This window comes from Nanorana parkeri, unplaced genomic scaffold (assembly GCF_000935625.1).
Source record: "Nanorana parkeri isolate BGI_ZX_2015 unplaced genomic scaffold, ASM93562v1 scaffold366, whole genome shotgun sequence".
NCBI classification, from domain to species: Eukaryota; Metazoa; Chordata; class Amphibia; order Anura; family Dicroglossidae; genus Nanorana; species Nanorana parkeri.
The window spans coordinates 770,204-791,927 of record NW_017306634.1 but is presented as its reverse complement, the minus strand read 5'-3'; the positions used below and the strand labels follow the sequence as shown (position 1 = coordinate 791,927).

The window sequence follows — 21,724 nt, the reverse complement described above, 5'->3', positions numbered from 1 at the left end:
TATATATATATATTCACACACAAAAAAACACCTGCTGCAACATTTATAAATTAATACATGTTCTCCATGCACACCATCTGTCTTGGCTTCACTATATGGCTGAACACCATTGATGCTGAACTCAAGGCAGATGTAAAAGACACATGAAGCAAAATGTATTTTTTTAAAGACACTTTTTCTCTTTGCCCATTTAAAGTTCCTTTAAAAGACACACCGCTACCCATTTATAATCACCTTCCCCATGCACTCTTGCAGCTTGATTATTCTGTTTGCAGGCACTGCAAGATACACAAATATAAGGGAGCATGTTACCTTCCATGATGCAGTATGTAGGCCCAAGAGACCAATTGCAAGTAAGGGAATGACATAGTCAAACTTGTGTAAGCTCAGACATCATCCAGGATGGAGATTATTAAGGGACAGGATTGCTGAGGAATAAAGCTGGGTAGTGCGGGAAAGGGAATTAGGGAGTAGACATTTTAGCATGTTACCTTCCGTGATGCAATACGTAGGCCCAAGAGACCAATTGCAAGTGAGGGTATGACATGGTCAAACTTGTGTAAGCTCAGACATCATCCAAGATGGAGATTATTAAGGGACAGGATTGCTGAGGAATGAAGCTGGGTAGTGCGGGAAAGGGAATTAAGTAGTGGACATTTTAGAGGCACTGACACTTTGCCCTGAATGTGACAGGGTCTCTTTAACTGCAGTTAGTGAGTACCTGAATTTAACCTGACAAGTACCAGTGTTTAACTGATCTAGCTAGAAATCAGAGGTTCCAAACCTTGGCGCAACATGACAGTCGGGCAACTAGCATATTCAAATAGCAATTTTTGTACAGCCGGTCTTGTGAACCAAACCACAGGGAACTCCCTCTCCCTACAAACTACACCACAGCAGAGCACCACAACCTGGTCCAAGACCCACCCTAACCTGTGATTGTCTGTCAATGTGTCATGACATTTTGTCTGACAAAGTGACCCTGCGCTGTTCCGAAACATTGCAATATTTCTTTATGCTGCAAGAATGTCAGTAAAGACAGAATTCTGATGATTAATCTGTATGGACAACCTATCTTGTTTTAGTTTGATGTGGCGCCATCCACCAGTTGCTCCAGCACCCAACCAACATGGAGAACATTGGTATGGTGTGTGATAGAGATTATATACTGTACAGATACAGTGCTTATAATTGCTGTATAAATTGACGGCACTATATAAAGACATGTACTAAACAATAACAAAAAAAAAATACAATGGCCAGTGTCACCAAGTGTGTGCAGAAAACCTACAAAACCCATTTAAAGGAGAATATATAGGGAGAGCGAAATGCATTCTTCCCCATAATTAGAGCCAATGTGTGACACATAGGGGTCTATTCACAAAGCTGCCAAAGGATCTGGCCGTAGCTTCGGCCGATCCTTCGGCTAGCTTCGGCACCAGGACCCCTTCGGTCCGAGGGGGTGCTGTACGGGCTATTCACAATAGCCCGTACAGCTCCCGATCACGGCCGAGCGGCTCAGTCGAGCGCTGAGCCGTGCTGAAAGACGAAGCTGGCCGAGCGGCCGGCCATTGGCCGGCCGACAGCCTGCTTCTGACAGCTGGGCGGAGCCAGCCGTGATCTTACGGCTGGCTCCGGCCACTTTCAGAGAGATCAGCGTCCCTGGTTGCTAACCAGGGACACTGATCTCCAAGCATCTGACTCTCCCTGGCGCCCCGGGAGTCTCCTGCTCCCGGCCGCCAAGGAGAAAAACCCCGCTGTGTCTTTTTTCTTTATTCTGACACGGAGCGATGTCAGAATAGAGAAAAAAAAAAAAGTCCCATTCAAAAGCATTGGGACATTACTATTGGCTATTTCTATTGCAATAGCCAATAGTAAACTAGCATTGTACCCGCCCTCTTTTGCAGTTCCCCACCAGGTCCACCAGCAGAGGGCGGGAACAATGCTAGTTTACTATTGGCTATTGCAAATTGAAATAGCCAATAGTAAACTCTCAATGCTTTTGAATGGGAATTTTTTTTTTCCTCTATTCTGACATCGCTCGTGCCAGAATGAAGAAAAAAAGACACAGCTGTGTTTCTCTCCTTGGCGGCCAGGAGCGGGGGGCTCCCAGGGCGCCAGGGAGAGTTTTTACATTTTTTTTACTTTTTTTTTTTTACAGCAGCAGAGCCGCCGGACAATAGGAAACTATTGGGCGGAGCTAGCTGTCACTGCTAGCTCTGCACAATCGTTTTCTATTTACTTTTTTCTACTTTTTTCACTCTTTTTCTGTTCTGCTCGGTGCCTCTGAGGGACCGAGCAGAACAGCCGAGCCAAATGCCGCTCGGCGGCATTCGGCTATTCTCTCACTGCTGTTCGGGATCTTTCAGAATAGCCCGAACAGCAGTGTGAAGCCTGCCGGAGGTTCGGCTCAGCCGATCCAGATGTTGGATCGGCTGAGTCGAACTCCTTCTGCACTTCGGGTCAGCCGAACATGCTGAGCATGTTCGGCTGATCCGAAGCCACACGAAGCAAGCCGATGTACGGCTGATTTCAGCCGATATACGGCTGAAATCAGCCGTACCAGCCTGAAGTGAATAGCCGAACGGTGTTCGGCTCACTTCACTTCTGATCGGTCATTCACTCGGCTGCCCTCGGCAGCTTTGTGAATAGACCTCATAGTGGCTCTATTGATCGGGAACTGAGCAATCACATGCTGCTGATAGCTCATTTCCCGATCATCTCCAGAGAGTGATGACTGTCAGTCACTGCTCCCCGCAGGGATTCTCCCCTCTCTGATCGCCCAGCGCTGACTGGAGGGATGGATGGAGGAGGGGGCAGCATAGCTAGCTATAGCTCTAGAGAGGCAGAGCCATCTGTCAATCAGGCAGTGGGTTGGATCTTGACAATATTGTCATGACCTTTCCCGGCCGCATTGTGGCTCTGTGCTGTGAGCATATAGCGGGCAATAGCCCACTACATGCTGAGATTTGGGTCACAGGATAGTATATATGTCATCCTGTGATCCTTAAGAGAACTATGTCCAAACACGGTTGGCCCATAGCTCTCTTTTAAATCATATCTAAAAAGCAGAAATAAGTAAGCAGAATAAAAAAAGTTAACATTTAAATATTACCTAGACAAAAAGAAGAAAAGTTTCCTGACCCGATACATGGCACTGCAGCTTGCTAGGCTCTTTCCAGACATCTGGGTCACCTTGAGCCTTTAATCAATTATGTTTAGCTGGGAATCGTGCACCAGAAGACAGCCCTTACAGCAATATAAAAAAGCCACACTTGTTAAATCTTGGATGTGTTAAACTTACTTGTAAATATGATTAAAACAATTCCATCTGTTATCCGTATAGTTAAAAGCAAAGCAAACTTGACAGTACATATGCAGGAAAATATGTCATTTGTGCAATAACAAGCCTGGTGCAAGTTACGTCTATTGTATAAAGAAAATTTGTCAAGTGTTACTTTACTCCCCACTCTAATATTTGCATTATACTGACACCATCTGCTCAAAGTAAGAATAATAAATTAGTGGAACATAAGCCATCTACATCAACACATCTTTAAATTAAATATGTATTTCTCTGTATATCAAAAATCAGTAGGTTGCCTAGTATGTTTCTGGATAGTGGGGACTGGACCAAGTATATAAACCCCATATAACTGCAGGAAGGTCCTACAAACTTTATACTGTGCATAGAGAGGTGAAACCACGAGCCCAGCATTAACCACCAGTCCATTATGCTGCTAAGGAAACCTGTACTAACAGAAATGCACAGGCTACCATTGATGACCTAATTCTAAACATGCTAGTTACCTGGCTACCATGCTAATCCAACAGCTTCAATACCTTTAGAGTTGTTAACTTTGGACAGAGATGCAGACTGGGTCAGAATGAAATGAACTCCTGATCTGGTTCTTGATCATTGACAATGGTGCTGATCTATTAAAGGAACAAAAAAAAACAACACAAGCAAAAGCAAAGTGACTGCACTTGGCAACCAGTTTCATTTCCTCTTTAAAAATTATGAAAACAAGCAAGAATTCTGAGCAACAAGTCAGCCTTTGTACTCTTTCCTCTTGTTTTATCAAATTACTGTCACAGTGCCACAAGTGGTTCTGGAATTTCAATGGATCAGGTACACATTTTGCAATTTATTTAGTACCAAAGTGCAACTCAATAGCTTAAGAGTTCTAAAAGCAACATAACACTACCATCTGGATTGACACCAGATGTATTTATAGCTCATCATCAAGCAAACATCACGTGCTTCAACATGTCTATGTGTGTTCTAAATATACCCGGCTCATCTGCAGCCACAATGTGGAGCGTCTTACAGCTTCTGCATTTTGTCACCTTCCTTCCAGTTTCTGTATGATGTGCATGTCTCAGCAGTCTCTAAATACGTTCACTTATTTCCACACGTCAACTTTCCAATGGTATGCTCAGGTGTCTCATGGTGGTTAACCTTATATCTCTTCTCAAAGCATCCAAGCTTACAGGCACTGCTTACCTTCTGCCCACCAACATGTCATCACACATGGAGTATAAAGTAAGTGCATCTTCCACTCCTGCAGCTTTCTTTCTGTATAGCCAACATGCACTCAATGTTAAAACCATGACTGATTTCTAGAGCAGCGTTTCTCAACCTTTTTTCAGTTATGGTACTCTTTAAAAGTATTCAAAACCTTGAGGCAAACCAGTCTGAAATGTGAGGTGTGACTTCTCCAAAATTCATACTAGACCCGTACTCCAGACAGGGGATCCGGTGTGGACCACACACACTAACACAACAAAGTGTGGTTCCCCTTTACATGAGAGTCCCCCTTTCATGTTAGAATCCCCTTTATATTAGGAACCGACTCTTTTCACATCAAAGTCCCCCTTTTCACAGCATAGCCCCCTCCTTTTACATTATGAGCTCTCTCCATATCAGAGACCCCCTTTCATAGAAAAGTTCTCCCTTCAGGAGCTCACTTCACATCAAAGTCCTACCATCATATAGTCCACCCTAAGTGGAGTGGCTACTTAAATTTAGTGATGCTAGCACTGTAATAAGTCTGGCTGATTTGTACGCTGTGATCATTTGTTCATTCCTAGGTGTTCTACTATTGTCTGCACCTACCCGTAGTGGGGTGTGACCCTGCCACAGAGTGGGGCACCAAATAGGGGAACATTAGGTGTGTCTATAACTCACCAGCCTATCACTAGGTGTTTAATGGCCTGTGGTGAATGCTGGCGAAGTGCAGAAATACTCAGGAATGGCCATGTGCTCAGGGCAGTCTGCCCCTGGGCTTGGCCTGGGGGGTGGCATGTACAAGGTTGGAGAAGCTGACTAGGCCTCAAGCCTACAGAAGGCCATATGTGGATTTTGGAGGATCTATCTGTGAAGGAGAACCAGAGGAGCCCTATATCTGGTGGAGGTTTCAGGAAGGCCAGGATGGCATGGACCTCAGGAACAAGTCTGGTGCTTCTCCAATGGAAGATCTCATCCTTATCTTCTATTCAGCTGTTGCTCTACTACACAGTGTCATCCTCTGCTCAACTAAAGTATTCCGGCACTGTGGAAACTGGAAGGGATTGGTGAGTCTGGAGTCTATTTTTGCTATGGATGTCTGAAGCCGTTTACCCTCTTTCCCTGTTTTGCTACTGGTTCTATTAAAGCATTATAAAAATTCTAAAAGTGACTGGCGCACATCCCACATTCTGGCTAACGTTCCCTCCCTGAGCTGATATGTGAGCCCTCCCTGCTTTTGGGGGTCCACAATCACAGGGGGGTGCTACAGTCACATCACTGTAGTCACAGCTGTGGCAGCATGGCAGATATCAGGAGCTGGAGCAGGCCTGGATGAAGGCAAACATCCGTCTTTTTGCAAATTTAAACCCCCTTAACATGATGACGCTGTAGAAACATTTCGAGTCAACGTTGAGAAATCCAGAAGGCAGCCAAAAGTGTCACTGCACCCTGGTTGAGAAAGGCTGTTTTAGGGTTGCCTCAGGTCCTGTTCACACCTGCGTGATTCCAAGTGCCCGTTTACACCTTAGCATAGTATTGCTTAAAGCTCGTATGAATAGGCCATAATGGCTGCAATATTTGACATTTGAATGAAGGGGGCAGGGCTTAATCTCAGCATGGGCGGAAGTTGATGTGCTGCGTATGGTAATTGCACAGGCTGGGTTCACTTTAAGGAGAAGTATAAATTCACCTTATGTCAATGGCAAATGCAGACCACAAAGAAAATTGATGGAGAACAATGACAGTAGATAGAAGTTTAGGACAATGATGAAAAGTATTCAGAATTCTAGTGCAGTGTTATCAACTACTGAAAACTGAACAATCTGAGGTCTGTGAACTCAGTAAAATACGTCTGACAGTAGACTGTATGGGGCTCAATACAAACATTCACTTTTGTTAAAAGGTACTGAAAAAACAGAATGACAAGCTGCCACAAAAACCTATAAAAACACAAAATGCTGCGTGCTGAATATTTTATTGTGCTTTAAGAGAAGAATACACATATCACTCACAATGTGGAACAGGAGACAGGAATCTAAACCACAACCACAAATATTACAGGTTTCTTAGACAAAGCTGTTTTTGATAAAGGTATTAAAGAGAAAATATAATCGTTTAGAATCCATTCAATTTTTTTTTTCAGATTTCTAAGGCAATCTGTACAATCTCTTTTTTCAAATAAAAAAAAAATATGTTTTAACACGTGATTAAGGATTCCTAGAGCACTATGAGCTCTCTAAAGAAACAGCACAGCAGTAGCAGCCTACCTCCTGGCTGGCTTTGTCTGAAACGTCAGCATTAAAGGGCTGATTAGGTATGATGGTTTTCATATATTCCATTCTTTTCACCTGTGGATCCTGCCAGTAACACACTTTGTAACCTAAGTTGACTATGCTTACTCAACATATCACATGTATAGAAGAGCAGCATTGTCACCCCAGGCTGCTCATGCCTGATCCCCAGCATCCCGGTAACATAGGAGGGAGGTGTCTGTAGTCCACAGAGATGAACTGGGCTGATCTGATAACACTGCTTGAGATTTCAGTGTAGAAAGGGCAAATTTTACAGCGTCTTTTGAGCTCACTAGTTTTTTGTCAGAATCAACAGGTACTTATTCAGCAGATATAACAAAATGCAGCACCCATTGATTTTTTCTGTACGTTTGGAAGGCATGGGGAGGTATTAGAACCACTGTCTGGTTTTATTGCTGTCTGTGTCTACTGTAGGGAGATGCACCCTCTCTATTAGTCCTGGGGACCTTTATCGCTGACAGTAAAGCCATATCCCACATTTTCATCAGAACAGGAATAGATGGGAAATCTTCCAATGGGGACACTAGTTCTGGTGACTCTGCTGACCGCAAGGGATTGCCCTCTCTTTGGAGGGATTTCCTCTCACTTCCTGTTGTGGCTATCAGACAGGAAGTGAATGGACATCTTCCCAATGCAACACAGATGGCAAAAAAGATGGATATAACCCTCCATTGCTTTATACAAAACTAAAAAGAAAAAAAAACTTTTGCCTTCAATTCTACTTCAACCTATATGTATATGTAAGTATGCATTACACAATTATATGTGAATTACAAAGTGTGAATGGAACAAAAAAAAAAGTCTGAGGGTAGTCACACAACGAAAGGATAGATACCTGCTCAATTATCCTTCTTAAGCTGGCCATACACCTATAGATTATCTACAAATTTTCTATGGTCAGATGGAAAGAGTGCAACCTCCATCTACGTTAACTGTGTGGATGTAGGAATCTTTCACTGGTCCAAGCTTCCGTATCTTGCTAGTCGGCCCCGCTGGTTCTCAAAATACCTGATCAATGCCTGCATCCAATCAGATTGTTCAGGTATTTTGAGAGCCAGCGGGGCCGACTAGCAAGATACTGAAGTTGGCCCAGTGGGAGATTCCTTCATCCACACAGTTTAGCGTAGATGGAGGAATCTGTTTAGCACTCTTTAGATCTGACCATAGAAAATCTGCAGATAATCTGTAGGTGTATGGCTAGCTTTAGGGAGCCATCTTCTCATCTATGGATAGGCTCCCAAGAGGAGACCTTAGGCATTTGAGCAAATCTGAAGGGCACAAGGACTCTACTGCCACCGACCAGTAGAGGGTGATAGAGAGCACTTACTGCACTGCTCTAACATGGACAATCTCTCTTTACTTTGAGGGCAAAACTAGAAAGTCAAGACAATTTGTATTTTACTGTAATGGGCAGATGGTAAGAGCAGAAACACTGCCTTATATTTAAAAGGTAGAGTATAAAATAATCATGTCTACCAGCTTAATATACTTGGATATATTCTAAAATTACTAGATTGTAAGCTCGCATGAGCAGGGCCCTCATAACACTCTTATATTGAAATTGTATTGTAACTGTACTGCCTCGCTCCATGTTGTAAAGCGCTGCGCAAACTGTTGGCGCTTTATAAATCCCGTCTAGTAATATAATAAAATTACTTTCAGGGATACTTTTTTGCGTGCTTGCATTTCGAAGCACTTAGCTGCCTGGTTTTAAGACTTCAGATTGCTATAAATCAAGCTATGAAATAAGAGGACTCTGTACCAAATTATAGAGCAGTCATGCGTTGTATGCGTCTGTTATTTCTGCCCATGGTCAGTATGGAGCGGCTTGTGTTCCAGTTTTGGTTTTGAAGCAGGTTTTGTATTGCGCTCCCAAACTTCAGCATGCAGCAGTTTAAAGGCGCATTCCACGTGTCTTATGTGTATCCTTACCACCGCTGCTAAACTGTGCTTTGAAAGGGCGCATCTTTCTAATCTATTTCCACTGAAACATCAGAAACGAAGCCTTAGACACAGCTGGAATCGGGCACAGAGGAAAGAACGCAGGAGTCTGAAAAGGTTTACCAATTAAAATACCACTGCTGACTTGTTTTAACATTAACCGGTCATTATCAAGATTTTGGGGATGCCATTCTCAATAGGCTAGTTGCCTTGCTGCTAAGCTGATCCACTGGTTTCTGTACTCTAGAAGCCACTGACCTGGAACAAAGATATGATGGAAATATCAAAGTGCTTGTTTTAGGTCAGCTACTCACAACGGTGAAACCAGCGGGTCAGCATGACTGGCCAGGCTACAAACATGATTAAAATGAGAAGTCAACAAAATATTGAAGCCTGGGTGCCAGCATGACAGCTAGGCAATTACCATTTCCCAAAGCAGAGGTCTCCAAAAGCTGAAACCAGAGTTAGCCAGGCAATTATTATTTTCAGAAGGAGATGTCTCAATATTCTGCATGACAGGCAGGCAACTAGTAATCTACAAAGAAGAGTCCCACAGAAGCAGCCTTCATAATTCACTTATGACAGTTGTATGTTTAATGCATGTAATTATTGCTGAGTAATCAGCAGTGGAAACTGAACTCAGTCGGATTTATTTTGTGATCACAACAGGAGTACCTGAACAAAACAAATCCCATCTTGCATTGCATGTGACATGTTTGCTTAAATTTAGTTACGTTATGTCAATTTAAATGCTGTGTTTGAATATTAAAGAAAACCTGTCACTAACGTGGGTAATCTAGACTGGTCATATGATGAAAGAATGCATCAGCAGAGGCCACCATTAGGGCCATGCAGGTGAGCGATTAATTGCAGCTATCAACAGCAGTTTATCACTGTTACAAGTTAATTTAGCTCTAAAGCTTTGGGTTGGTGACCTCACTGCAAATAAATCGTCTGTCTGACAATAGTCTTAGTGAAAACGAAGCTGAAGGTCTGGGCAGCTGAAGTTTTGTACGCTCCTGTAAATGGGTGCTTGGGCAAAGCTCCTCCTACCTACTGAGCCTTAGAATTGGTCAGTAAGGCTGCCTATCACAAGGGTGACCAATAGGAAGAGAGGAAGGGGCGGGGCCAAGTTCAACTTTTATATAAAAAGTCCAGATTTGCTTCTAACCTTGGCTGCCAGCACACACCATGTCCGTTGCGCACCATTTTTCTGCACACCACAGCGCAGGTATGGCCTGGACATGGCACATAGAAAGCAATCGTTCACACCATACATGTGCGGGGGTGTACAGAAAAATTGCGCGGACATGGTATGAACAAGCTTTTACTTATATTGGTGGGATGTTTTTAGTGACGGTAACCTGTGTGTGTGCATTCTTTCCCATGATTTGTTTTGTTTGATATGTCCCAGTTTGTGACAGGTTTACTCGAACTTAAAAGCAATAAGAGCATTAATCAATGCTCAGAAGGTAATTTAGCATTGAGGGAAAGGCCGTCCCTATAATGGGACCTGCCTGAGGCTGTTACCTCAGATGGCATCTCTTTGGGTCACATGGGGGGCCCTTTCCGGCCAAAGGGTCCAAGGTTGCTAAGAGATCTTAGCAACCTATGACGCTTCCACCCAGCTCTTGGCAACCAGTGATGTCAGTGAGCTGGGCAGGATGGCCAGAGGTAACGTGCACCACCTACACTCTCCACCCCCCTCAACCTCAGGCAGCAAAAAGTCAGGGGACAACCTTGATTGAGGGACTATATTGTATATTTGGTAAATACTGAAAACAGAAGATTCAGAACTAATATTCAGAGTAACCCACAAAACTCCCTCCTGTCTGTCCTTACATATCTAAAGGTGCCCATACACTGTACGATTCTCGTACGAGAATCACAGGGAAATCCTGCGATCATACGATAATCGTACAGTGTATGGAAGGCGTGCGACCGTTTCTACTGTACGGTCGCACGTCTTCCGTCGAACAAGCAGGCTTGAAAACCAGCCGAGAATCATACGATTCTCGGTGGGTTAGTGGCCTTCTTGTTCGACAACTGCCGAACAGGCTTGTGTGCGCACGCGCACATTGCCCGTTTGCAGTGATCGGACGCCCGCCCCTCACTGCGGTCATCGGAATCCCGCCCCTCAGCGGGTCGGGCTTTCGATGATCGCAAGTACGATCTGCCCGTCCAAGATGGGCAGATCGTACGGGCTTTCAATAAGCTTACAAGTCTTGCGATGGTCATAAGGTGTATGTATTGGCAGCTGTGCCTTAAAGGAAACCTGTACTGGCAGAGGTCTGCAGGCATCCATTGCTGATCTCCTTCTGAAAATGCTACTTTCCTAACTGTCTCAGGCCTCAATGCCTAGTCCATTGTCCTGGAATAATCATGCAGCTAGTGAAGTCACAGGTAAATCAGAATAATGGCCAATTGACATTTGTGCGGTGCATTATTGCATTCATCAAAGCTGCCCCTTGAAACCAATAGGCTTCTGACTCACCAAAGCGTCCCAAAAATCGGACATGTCACAACATTCATGCAGCTTAAGACCAAGTGTAACCCATCGCACTCTGACCAGAAAGCCCAATAGCAGCATGGGTGCGGCAGTGACAGCAGATACCTCTACAGATGATATAAATTGCACGCACTATAGCGTGTTGTCATGCATTGCATCACATGTCCATTGGGGTTTTTTTTTTAAATGAATGGCAGCGCAACAGTAGGTTTTAATGTGCATGTTCTCTAAACACATAGATGTAAATCAACCCAATGATCCATATTCTTGTTCCTGGCCAATGACATAAACCAGGGTGGGAAAACTCCAGCCCTCCAGCTGTTGTGAAACTAAAAATCCCATGAGGCATTGCAAGATTTTCACAGCCACAGACATGACTCTGAGACAGATGCATAATGGGATTTGTAGTTTTACCACACCTGGAGAACCAGAGTTTGCCCACCCCTGCCATAAACTATTAAAGCTGCTGACATCAAAGCCAGGCAGCCAGCATTTTCAAAAAGAGAGTTTAGCAATGGCAGGCGACTCATGTTTCCTTTAACGGCTAAGTTTACCTTTCTTACTACTCTGACCTAAATATGGGTGTAACCAGGACCGAATTTAGGCAGAATAGGCACCCTCCATAGAGGGGTGCCATGCAGGTATCTACTCTGCCTAATTTCTAGTGTTGTGTCAAGTCACAACACCTGAAATAGCAAGGAAGGTGCATTCTGCACAAAATGCACCCTCCCGCTCAAGACTAGCGGTGCCAACAGGAACGGACCCCTGAGCTGTGTAAGGCTGCCCTGTAAAATGCCTGTGCTGCAGACAGGCGTTTAGGGCAGCCTTACACAACGCCGGGGTCCTTCTCTGCATATGTGAAACCCGGCGGGTCCCCCAGCAGGTAAGGGCACTGGCTAAGGCTAAACAGATTTCTATTTGTGCCTACTGGTGCCCAGTGAGAATGCTTTAATGACTCCAATACAAAAGGAAAATAAATGCAAATTTTTTTCTTTTCTTAAGAAGCATTCATTTTTTATTTTTTGGGGAAAAGGTGAAACTTCCCGTTAGGCGCACAGTGTAAAACCATCTCCTGCCATTCCTATCTTCTACATGGCATAGTTTACAAGAGACAAGAGCAGAGTTTTCTTCTAACTTCTGCCTTGTTACACGACAATGGTATTTTCTGCTTCTCACACCGCAGTTCACATCCTCTGAGCCTTGCAATTACTGATGTGCATCCCGCTGTTGATAACTCATTAATGTCATACGTTGTAAATGGACTTGATCTCAATCAGGTCAATAGAGTGAGTGAGAGACAAGCTAAAATGCTGCGTAGTCCATAACATTAGAGAGATGGCCAAGCTCATACACAAAAGATGCCCTGTTGTACTGACCTTCTTTTATTCCGTAATGCAACAGACTGGCATTTCAGGCTCTGGCTGCAGAGGAGAATGTCTCTGCTCCAGTTTTGTGGCACATAGTGAGGAAGACTGAGAGGTTACAGAAACATGCTTGTTTTAGCACATTAAACACAACGTACAAAACTGGGCAATTTTCTTTTGCAGCACAGGTGGGTGAGAGCTGTACGACGCACAGCTCCTGCGCTGAACAACTAATGAATTCTATTCTTCAAGAGATGAATTAAACTGTCCATGCCACCCAGGGAGATGACGTGTTTCACTCCTGATGCTGCAAATCCTTATTATGTAGCCATGCAAACCGCAATAAAGACTAGGTAACTCTTATGCCCTGTTCACACCTGTGCGATGCGACCGCGCGCGCACAGGGCGGTTGTAGTGCGTTGGGGTAGGGCAGCCCATTCATTTGATTTAAAAAAGCTTCAATCAGTGACTGCCACTTACGACATTGGGTAAGGGCTACGCTGGCAATTAAATCTGTTTGCTACTGAGAGATTTAACTACTTATTGCCCATCATCTCATTAGCAGCAGAGTGATTTAAACGTGTTGATAATTAGTATACTGCCAGGAGTTTAATCTCTCAGCAGCAAAGAAAGTTAATAGTCAGATTAGCCCCTAGGATTTACAACGTCAATTGTTCTGATATGGCTTATTTGTGGTGTTTTTAATGGATAACTATGCCAAAAGTTATTGAGTGGAGAGGTGGGGGTAACTAGTGCTCGCCTTCGCGTTTTTAAGGGAGCAGCACGGTGCTGACAGGATTCATTTTTTTTTTTATTTAAAGCAACAGTTAATTTTTCTGGGGTCTTTAGTAATTCTTGGATCTAGAAGATGGGTTGTACATCAGCATTTCTCAACATTTTTCTCATTACAGCACCCTTTAAAAGGTATGCAAAATCTAAAGGCACCCCAGTATAAAATATCATAGATTTTAAGGGGGACCCCCATGCAAAAACACCCAAAAGTGAGGGTTTTCCCCTTCACATCAAAGTGTCCCCTTCAAATCAAGATCCCTCCCCCTATTCAGATTAGAGTTCCCTTTACATCAGGGGCCCTCCTTTGAATAAGTGGCCCCCTTCACATCAGGAGCCCCCCTTTCACACTAGAAGCTCCACTTTCATATCAGAGTCCTTCCCTCCACATCAGAGTTCCCCTTTTACATCAGGAGCCCCCTTCACCTCAGTGTTCATTCCCCCTTCACATCACAGTCCCGCTACCACACAATTTTGAGGCACCCCTGAGGAAGCCAGGAGGCACATCAGTTGAGAAAGGTTGGTGTAGCCTGTTAAAGGCTAGGTGCACATCTGGGCAATCCGTGACCACACGGCAATACTGCACAAAACCCGAATGGATTCCTGGGCGGTCACAGAGTGGACCACCACATCGGATTGCGCTGGCGGTGTCATTATTTTCGAATGGCACCCCAGTCGCACTGGGTGGATCGCGCGGTTTCCTGCCACGATTCCAACCGGGCAGTTTAACATGATCGCAGCTAAAAAAAAAGCTGTGCATTGTGTGTCGCAAAAAAAAAGGTACTTGTACCTTTTTTTTTAGCGTTTGGCGCGTGGATGTAACCCCATTGAAATCAATGGGGCCGCATGGCAATCGCTGTGTGCACCTGAGCACGATCGCGAGGTCCCGGGACGCGCGTCCCAGGACCGCTCAGATCTGAACCTAGCCTTAACTGTTACAAGTGCACTAATATGGCTACAATCACCTTACATATTGAGAATGCAAAACACACACCTCTAATCCTAATAAACAAATGAAAACCACTCAGCACAGTTGAGCGCAGTGCTTTCAGTGGTCAGCACTTCTGTCTTGCAGTACTGAGGTCCCTGGTTGGAATCTAGGTTTGGTTAGGACACTATGTGCATGAGGTTTGCATGTTCTCCTTGTGCTTGTGAGGTTTTCCCCTATGCGTCAAGGACATGCTGGTAGGTTAATTGTCTAAATTGTCTCTAGTATGTGTATGCATGTACGGTATGTATGAATAGGAGATAGGGAGCTTAGACTGTAAGCTTCTTGAAGGCAGGGACTGATGTGAATGAATGGTATGTTAAGCACTCCAAAAACTGACAGCGCTATATAAATGCCTGTAATATTGTCCATATTCATTTTTAATAGATGGAGCAACATACGTCCACAATATAATACAGACAGTATTGTGTGTAGCTTCAGCATCCTTGGTGGTTAGAGATCTAATTTGTATTGCATGCTGTATAGATATTTTTTTCCTCTTTAAAATAAAGAATTCTTAGTGATTTCAAGAAGCTGTATTAAAAAAGAGTGACCCTTAAATAAATGCAGCCATGAGCAGAACTCTAGAAAAAGTTGCAGAAGAGAGAAGCCACTTTGTGTCTCCTGTGTAATTAAAGTGGATTTGACTCAACATTCAACTTCCAGCCTGCATGGTAGCCTGATTGTCTGTGCCAGTTGTCTTTACTAACACATTATAGTGCTGTATACACACTATGCATAGGTGATTTCCTGTAGGGTCCCCCTGAATCCCAGAGATAAGGAAGCTTGTGTTATTTGTGTGCAATGATAGTAATCCACTCTTTGCTGTACTAAGCTAAACACGATCCTACAAAAGGGTCAATCTCCTCTACAGGTACATGACATTAACAAGTTTAATACCACAAAGATCAATCTAGCAAAGCCTTGTTATAGAAAACTAGTTGTACACCACTCAAGCTGTGAGCAGCACAATTGGAAGAATAAAGCCTATAGCATGCTGAGTGACAGAACAAGTAGTATCAATCATTGAGTATACTGTTTAGAACCATGACACAATCATCCAAATTTCTGCCCATCAATAAGCCCTTTCTTACACTAGTGAGCCCTGAGAGTCTCTGAACCACAGGGGGACATCGTGTGCTACTGTCGGCAGCTTCAAAGACAAACACTGACAATTCCCTACTCCTTAAAGTGACACTACACTCAGGAGTTAAATCTTAAAAATGCTTTTGGGTACCTTAACTATTAACAAAAATGTATCTTATTTGTGTATCACTCAGCTGTAGATCTCTAAATTGGTGCTGACACTGTCCTTCCTTCTGGAGGGTGGTTACTTTTGTTCTCCAAGGTCCCTTATGTGTGTTGTAAAGTAGTCACCGCTCCAAGCTCACTCCTGTGATGGACTACAAGCTCATGTTTATTTTACTTGTATTGAAATTATAGTCCATCACTGGATATATATAATTATAGTCCAACACTTCAAGCTGGCTTCTGTCATGGACTTCAATCTCATGTTTAGTTTTCTAATTTGTATTGAGATTGTAGTCCATCACAGAAGGGAGCTTGGAGCGGTGGCTACTTTACAATGCACACAAGGACCATGGAGAACAAAAATAGCCCCCCCCCCCCAGAAGGAAGGACAGTGTCAGCACCAATTCAGAGATGATTTGAGGATTTACAGCTGAGTGATACACAGATAAGATACATTTGTGTTAATAGTTAAGGTACTTGAATGCATTTTTAAAGTTAAAAGTCTGAGTTTAATGTCACTTTAATTACATGTAACAATGATCAGAGCTTATGCCACCTCTTATTTATTGGAGGTGGCATAAGCTCTGATCATTGTAACATGTAAAGTGACACTAAACTCAGACGTTTAACCTTAAAAATGCATTCAAGTACCTTAACTATTAACACAAATGTATCTTATACAATGATCAGAGCTTATGCCAGCTCTAATAAATAAGAGGTGGCAAAGGTGAACCCCTTAAAATAAGCCTGTGTCAGCTATTGCAAGGAAAGCGAGCATCACTCTGCTTTATGAAGCTTGAAGCAAAAGTGGAGCAGTTGCCCACGGCAACCCATCACACAAGGGTACCATTCCACTTTTGCTCCACTTTCTATACAAAGTGTTCATAGAAGAGCAAAAAAGAGGAGCACAGTACCTCTTGGAGAGCCATGTAGAAGCAGCTGAGCTGAACTGTAGGTAGTCCCCTCCAGATTTCCAGAGACAAGAGATGAGGATAGAAGAGAAGGAGTCCTCCACAGCCTGGATCTCACCCACTGATGAAGCCTATGGCACAGTCTGCTCCAGATAAATGTATTAACGGCAGCCGGCTCATGATTAATTAATCAGCCCCAGTGACCAGACTGGGAGAAGAGAGTAAATACAGGAAGGAAAAAAGACAGCTCTGAGTGGAAGAACAATAAAAAAATCACAAGCAGCAGCCAGTTGACTTGCTCTCCCCTCCGAATTCATAATCCACTCTGCTCCTTGTCAGCTTCATACACAACAAAGTGGCAGCAGCATCACAGCGCTCAGCTGCCTATGTCTTTACCAGGACAATTGAAGCTGTTAACCAGTTCAGCTGGAGTTAGGATGCTGCGCCTGGATGGAAAGAGGACCAGCTTCCTATTGGACCATCCATACTGCTCTCTGATTGGCCAGAAGACAGTTAACCGGCTACTGCCTATATGCACGCTTTAAGTTAGCAGCATGCTCAGTGCCCTGCAGGTACGAGCGATGTATTATTCAGGGGCAGCCAGTGATTTAGAAAAGAGAAAAGATGCATCATGTTCATCAGTCTGACTTCATAGGAAATAATAAAGAAGAGACCTCTGCCTGACTACAAAAGTGCCTCTCTTGTGATATAGGAGGGAACTTTACAAGAGCAGCAGTTATGTGTCTTGTATTATATAGGCATTGTAAAGCAGACCTGCAATCCAGAGCTGTGCACCTGTAACACTAGTATACAAAAAAGACACCTGTAATATAAAAGTCACCCTGCTGCAATAGAAAAGTAAAAGACACTTGAAATATAAAATGGAGCATTTTTCTGTGTCAGGCTGTACCCTGCTTTGATTATGTTTCTTTGTTCAGTGACTGGCTGGGAAAATGAAATAAAAATTGTCCCTTTTTCCTGCTTTTTTTCCCACGGAAATCTGTAGATGATGACTTTTCTGCTGTGGTGGGGGAGATGGGTTGTGTGTTTGTTAACCATTGCATTATGAGTGAAGCACTACGTATAGGGAAGGCTAGAGTGTATTAAAGAGATAGTCTGCACAGGGCTGATATTTTGGTTGTGGATGGATACTGCTGGGTTGTAATATTTCCTGAATTTTCTTTCCGGGAGTCGGGTCTGCTGTAGAAATGTGTTCTTCCTCCGCAACCACGGAGTGCGTTGTGTCAGCAAAGGGAGTCTCGTGTAATACTGACTAATGAGAAATCCGACAGAGGGAGTGAGACATTTCCCACCCCTTGTAATTGTCACAGGAGGGGAGAGGAACTGAGAACTTAAATCCCTGCAAGAGAATCTCCAGGAGTTGCTGAGCAGCATTGAAAATGACCAGCATGCTGTCCAAAACTGAATATAAGGGGACTGACCTAATAAAAAAATGGTAATAATAGCAGTGTTAAGCATCATAAAGAATAATAGGAGTATAGCTGTTCTCCATAGCAACTGCATCCCTTATTTTTTGATTGGCTGCAATTCTATTTCAGTTTTCCTAAATCAACTTTAAAGTAGATCTCAACCCTAACACGTTGACATTTAGATTAATTAGGTACTAAGCATCGTTATCGTTAACAATTGATATATATATATTTTATAGGTATTTATATAGTTTTTATGCAGCACTTTACATAGTGTACATTCCCATCAGTCCCTGCCCTTAAAAAGGGTTACAATCTAAAGTCCCTATTGTGCAGGCATACTGTGCCCATTTAGACAGGAGCCAGTTGACCTTCCAGCATGTCTTTGGAGTGTGGGAACCAACTGAAGTTAGGGTTGCCACCTGTCCGGGATTCAACCGGACAGTCCGGGTTTTGAATGCTGTGTCTGGGTTTCATGGCAGCTGAGACCCGGACATATGATGGCAGGCAGACAGGGGCAACCAAAATTAAGATAGGGGCTACTGGCCCCCCACTGAAAATAGTCTCAACTGTGATATTTTCATACGAATGGGTGGCGCTATTTACATATGAATAAATATTCCACGGTCAACTGTTAGTGGTATTATATCAAAGTGGAAGCAACTGGGAACAACAGCAACTCAGCCACGAAGTGGTAGGCCACATAAAATGACAGAGCGGGGTCAGCGCATGCTGAAGCACACAGTGCGCAGAAGTCGCCAACTGTCTGCAGAGTCAATAGCTATCGACCTCCAAAATTCATGTGGCCTTCAGATTGGCTCATAAAAATGTTTACCTAAAAATAGAGGGGCGTCTTATACACGGGGGCCGAGAGGAGAACAGCGGTTGCGAGACTGTCGATACCACTGCAAACTAGCTTCACGAGTAAAACTTCGGATTGCAGAGACAAGATAAGTTTTCCTCCAATCATAAATCTTTTGTACCTGACGTCAGCTGTTGCTGGGGAGAGTGGAGGAAAACTTATCTTGGCTCTGTAATCCGCTCTCCCCAGCAACAGCTGACGTCAGGTACAAAAGATTTATGATTGGAGGAAATCTGTTATCTTGTCTCTGTAATCCGATCATAAATCTTTCGTACCTGACGTCAGCTGTTGCTGGGGAGAGCGTGTAGCCAGTGCCCAGAGCGGTAATGTCAGAGCATAACGTGATTGACTCAGAGGTAAGTGTGATGCATTATTTCATTTAAAATATTGATTTCTGAATTTTGGGTAAGAAAAGTTGGGGGCGTCTTATACATGGGGGCGTCTTATAGATGGAAAAATACGGTACACACAAACACACACTCTGCTCCATCAATGGAATATCCCTCGGCCTAGGAGCCAGCAGGGATCACTGTTTGGGTGAGAATAACTTTGTTATTTTAGCTCCATAGACAAAATGAGCACTTACAGAAAAACTCTGGGCAAATAAAATCTTAACTCTTGCAGTGGGGCTACCCCTGCACTGCAAAGGTTTAGATTTAGCGTTATAGTAAATATTATCACTGAGTTTGCTCCACTAATGCCTGTACAGGCTATCAAATATTTTATCTATACCTATACCTTTGGATGTCACTGATAACAGCTGGCACTGCAGGGTGGCATAGGTCAGGCTGTCACAGGTTGCAAGTACCTGGCTAGAAGCTGTCCTGTTGTTGTCAAAACACTGGCTGTGTGCAAACAGGAAATGGCATCTGCACTTGCTCTGTCCACTAACCCTATTCCCCAGTGGTTTCTGGGATTGCAAAACCCCCTATGCCTCTCCTAAACCACCTGTGCAACTTTTCTTAAATGCACAAAAATTGCTATAGGAGTATTGACCGAGCATCTGAGGGGTGCTTCAATATACTTCAATGAAGGCATTTGTCCAGCGGCAATGCCTCCAGAACATGATATGCACTCTATTTTTTTACACACAGCAGCACAGCGCTAACACCCATGTGTGAACTGTACTGGACGGTTGCTTTAGGCCAACCTATGTTTGCACTATTTTGGACCAGTTTCTTGGTGTGGCGGGGCATAATAAAAGATCTGAAATATGTTATTAAAACACAGCTATGTGTAACAAAAATACAGTTTTACTGCAAGCAATGGAGGTAATGAACTGATAATGCTATCCAGCAAATATTGTAATTCACTGCAGCTTGAGTTAGCAAGCTTCTTAAATTGCTTTTGTGCTTGACCGCCATGAGTCATCACATGATTCTGTGCAACCTCCTTCTAAAGTGTAAAGCTGCTGTGATTTCAGCTACAGTGACCTCCACCTTTCCAGTATTGGAATCAAGGCTCATTCCATAGATAGCAATAACAATGAACCAGTACACCACTAAATACAGTATAAGGAATAATCTTCTCTGGTTCCTCAGCAACAAGAGCAGTTAACATGCAAATGAACAGCTCTTCTGAATCCAAAACCCTTGCAAACTATGGTGCTGATTTACTAAATAAAATAAATAAGAACAGGGATAATTTACATCATATTATTGGAACGCTTTCCTGCATATATAAGCAACTGTGCAGGAACATTTCCTGCCATATGTGAATGTGATCCAAAAACCTATTTAGTCCATCATATGATACTCAATGCATACGATGAGATCCTAGATTGTCATACGCATACAACATCCACGTTATGTAGGTGTTATGTCTCTTGTTTACATAAGATTCACATCCAAAATGTGTAGAATAAAAGTAAGACATATTCTATCATGTACTACGTATAACTGAAATATTGCTTTTAGATGGGTTGGTCGTTTAAAGGACAGTTCTGCCACTACTGGGTTGAATAATTTGCTGGACTTCAGTCACAAGATTTCTTTGCAGTTGTTTGTGTCTCCACCTCCTCATACAGGGCCAAACAAAAGGTGAGACTTTCTCCAGGTTGTTTATTCAGCATTATAAAGAGTCAATTGGGAAGCACTATTTGATACTGATAGCTATAGCAGGAATTTAGATGGGGATGTCTGTTGCTACTTATTCCCCTGAAATGTACACCATATGAAATCAGCTTATAATTATATTTCATTATTATATTTAAAGACAAACTCTGGGGGAAAAAAATCAAAAACTTACCCTTGCAGTGGTAAGGACTTCAATATTTGATCCACCTAGTAGATGGTCCCCCTACTAGGGGGATCAAAAAAAGAGGATATACTCACCTGATCCTAAGTCCTGCTGTGGTCAGCACTCACCTCTCTCCCCCTCTGCTCCAGCTATTGCGTCCTTATGTCTAATAAACCTGCATAAGATGTGATGATGTCAGTCGTCCTTAGACTGCTAGAGCACAAGAGAAATGAAGCTGCGGGGAGCGGTCTAGCAGCCTGGAGGGGACGAGAATAAAGTAAGTATATCTTTTCTATTTGAGTCCCCTAGACAAAATGAGCACTTAACCCTTCCAGTGTGGCGTAGCCCCACTGCAAGGGTACATTTTTTTATTTTCCTGAAGCTCTTCCTTTAAAAGAGAAGTATGGGGTAAGTGTTTTTCCCCATAGTTCTCTTTAGGGTCACGGGAGGACGTATACTAGCGTCCTCCCGTTACCCAAAGTTCAGTATTGCCCGCAATATACTGTGAGCGTCGCAGCTGGGACGGTTCCCAACATTACCGTTGAGATCCAACCAGCTGTGCCCGCCCCCTCCCCTGTCCGTTCCTCCACTCATTCCTGGAGGATCAGAGAGGAGAGGG

At 43.4% G+C, this 21,724-nt stretch overlaps 1 protein-coding gene across 1 annotated transcript in view; it reads right to left on the bottom strand.

Annotated features, from left to right (window-relative positions):
- The window catches only part of LOC108788983 (heparan sulfate glucosamine 3-O-sulfotransferase 1-like), a 118,870-nt gene extending 101,864 nt beyond the window's left edge, over positions 1–17,006 (bottom strand). The window contains exon 1 of the mRNA XM_018558896.1: positions 16,579–17,006. The gene's annotated coding sequence lies outside the window, so the exon portion shown is untranslated. The remainder of the gene's footprint in view (positions 1–16,578) is intronic.
- Between the last annotated feature and the right edge of the window lie 4,718 nt (positions 17,007–21,724).